This window comes from Brachyhypopomus gauderio, chromosome 8 (assembly GCF_052324685.1).
Source record: "Brachyhypopomus gauderio isolate BG-103 chromosome 8, BGAUD_0.2, whole genome shotgun sequence".
In the NCBI taxonomy this organism is placed as follows: domain Eukaryota; kingdom Metazoa; phylum Chordata; class Actinopteri; order Gymnotiformes; family Hypopomidae; genus Brachyhypopomus; species Brachyhypopomus gauderio.
In genome coordinates this window covers 5295843-5299427 of record NC_135218.1, presented here as the reverse complement: position 1 = coordinate 5299427, position 3585 = coordinate 5295843, and positions in this window count along the sequence as shown.

Below are 3585 nucleotides of genomic sequence, written 5' to 3'. Positions count from 1 at the left end.
ACGAGACTTTAAAGTCCTCCCTGTGAAATCATTTTGATTGTAAGAACAGATTTGCTAATCAACTCATTAATTCATTAAAGCGTTAAAAAAAATCCAATTTTAGGCTCCTACTCTGTCTAGCTCAGTTATGACTTAATGTATAAAAGACACTCACGTTTAATACAATTTATTAATTAAAACACGCTTTGTTAATGCTTACTGATAAAACCAGCAGTATGGACCAGGCTACATTGGTGTGCATTACAACACACATACAACACACATACAACACACATACAACACACATACATTACAACACACATAGGCTAATTTTTAAAATGCATCATTTATGTAGCCTGCACATTCAGTAAACTTATAAAGTTGTATCAGTGTTAAAATGTGAATGTGAAAATGTGAACCTTTGGGTTAAGTGTCTGACTTAATGATTTACAGCCCTGGCGCTGGACATGCGCTCTAGTTCATGATAGCCTTCAAAACTGCAGAGTTGTTGATTATCTCGACAACACACATATCTTATTTCCCTTGCCCTCAAATAGCCCTCTTTCATCCCATCACACGTTGTCTTACTTTTTTAAAACCGTTACAACAGCCGGTATGTGATGAACAGATCCGATCGCTTGTGTGTCCTGTTGCGTGTTCGTCATGGTCGGAACATTCATGACCACGTGGTCGCTTTAAAGAGACCTGCGACAAAGAACCTGTAAAGAACATTTGCTGAAGTTGCATTTATAAAGATTGCAGCTTTCAATAATTTGCTAAAAATGTTATATTGAACCGCTGTTGGACCAACAAATATGAGCTCATTTATAACGACATTCAAATTCATTCATTTATTTGCAAATAGCCTCCATCAGTAAAATAGCTACTTGCGCGTTGCTATCTCTCTCTCTCTCTCTCTCTCTCTCTCTCTCTCTCTCTCTCTCTCTCTCTCTCTCTCTCTCTCACACACACACACACACACACACACACACACACACACACACACATTCTCTCTCTCACTCACACACTCTCTCTCTCTCTCACACACACACACACAACACACATTCTCTCTCTCTCTCTCTCACACACACACACACACACTCTCTCTCTCTCTCTCTCTCTCTCTCTCTCTCTCTCTCTCTCCTGAACTAGTGCATTAGAGACGTATATTTTTAGTCTAATGAAAGTCTAAATATAGGCCGACCGCTAATACAAAAACAAGTCACACCCTCAAACTAGTTAGTGACATGTTGAAAGATTTTACGGAAAATTCGGATTCAGTGGTTTCTTCTCTTTCTTCAGGCAGTGTACAACACTATTTTAAAAATAATGTTGTGAGTGCCAATTAAGAATAAAGTTGGTAATTGTCTATTATCGTTTCTCACAAATAAATACGTTAAACAAGTGTGTTGCATGTGTGTATGATTTTTGTTTATATATTACACAGGCTGCATGTTTGTGTATCAGATGGTTGTGAACATTCATGAATGTCGGTTTGACACAGATTAGGATCAAACGTATTTTATACATATTAGGATACCTGAATCCACAATAGTTTATAACCTACTATGTTGTCTCTTAATGGCTTTAACGCCTATTTAAACTACTCTCGTACCGCCAACACGGCGCATTTGTGGCCCAACGGTCGGGTCACAGCAGCAGTACAAGAATAGGACGGTTCCACCTCGGGCCGTTGGACCCACACATCACTGTCTGGAGCTGTCAGCACGTCTGGGGCCCGACTGCCACGGACACTGACAATAACTGTTACATTTGAGCTAATGATGGGGGTAGATGAAGTTTGCAGTGCACAACGTGGGACCCGATGTGATCTCGTTACCCCCAACGAACGAAGGGTCGAATGAAAAAGAAATATTTCAACCACACTTATGGACCCTCTTAATTAATTAGAGTTATCATTGTGCTAGAATGTATAGCAATTCCTGCACCATACTTTTTTCAAGCAACAACTTTGCAGCCTAATGAGCGCCTGTTAATTAAAACTCTTGGCCTATAAACCCGAAGAATGGATGAGCTCCAGTAAAGGGAGGGGGGCACCTAGTCTAAGCATCTCCATAAGAGCAAAGAATCACAATAACACATCTGCAGAACAATTCAGATCTCCCGATACATACTGGTGTTACTGCTGAAGGGGAATATACTTCATTTATTCTGAGGCACATATATGCGTAGCTGTTAGCAATGTTGCCTAGACAGCAAAAAAGAACTGAAGATGAATATCCTGAACTTGATTTTTGTCTGTGAGCAGCCGAGATGTAAATCCAGTCTATAGATTAGATGAGGTGTATCTGACCCTACAGTGTAAAACAGTGTTGAAAAAGAGAAAAGTTCAACGTATCAGATAAACGAGTGAATGAATAGGAGACAGAGAAAGAGTGAAGGGTAAACAGTTTTTCCACTTCACTCCTGTGACTTCCTAGACATCTGTCAGCATTTACAAAGTACTGAAGCAACTTTTATTTAAACAAAACAATGTTAAAAAAAAAATAGCAGAGGAAAAGGCAGTGCGTTATTTGTGTTGACTTGCGCAAACATGTGCGTGTGTGTGTGTGTGTGTGTGATGTGGGTGTCTCCCAACACTTTTTTTGTCACTGCACACAATGTTTATGTTTGTCCTGGACGGTCAGGACAGTCAACCTCACAGTGTCAATGACAAGTGAGATCTCGTCAATGACGAGTGAGATCTCGTAAGGCAAGAAAACACACCGACGACACACGCCCCTCAGCAAAGTCTCCTCTTTTCCTACACTGATAGACCTCCTGGTTTATTGACCCAACAAGGCCCACTGTGCTGCAGGACACGTAAGGTCCGTTTCTCATATCCACTCCCCATTCCCAACCATCCTTACCGAGGATGCCAAAACTGTTCTCAGATCAGGGTTAGACTGACAGAGAGGGAGGAACGGGAAACAGTGTGCAATGGAAACTTGCCTGCTTGTGGCAGGAAAAGTTACATGCTAAAGGTAAACAAGGCAAGTTCCTGCAGGCTTGGTAATGGGTGCGCATCACTCCTGTTAGCCGTGGGTTACCGTATGCTAACTGTGGGTTAGTGTAATGAAGCCCACTGTGACCGAAGACTTATTAAACACGTCATAGTTCTGCATTTATTAAAAGTGAAACACGCACAGACACACACACACACACACACACGTATATATGAGTAGGCCCCCGAAAAGTTCACGCCTGCTTTATGTCTCCTACGTGATGTTACTGTATTGTTGCTAACATGGACGAGCACATGCCCCACTCCCCCCCCCCCCCCCACACACACACACAACTTCTCTCTTCCTCTCAGCTGACCAGAGCCCTTTGATGTGTAAGAAGCTCGTAGTAAATTCCAGTCCCTTTATCCCGGTTCCCTGTTTCGATTAGCGAGGTTAACAAGCTTCTCCAGCTTAAGCTATGAGAAGAGGGGTCAGCACATCTCTCCTTACCTCCTGGCTCACTCCTCTCTCTCTCTCTCTCTCTCTCTCTCTCTCTCTCTCTCTCTCTCTCTCTCTCTCGACAGGACCATCCTTCTCTTCGTCTGTCCTGCTGGGACAGACGTGTGTGTGTGTGTGGGGGGTGGGGGGGGTGGTGGCTCTC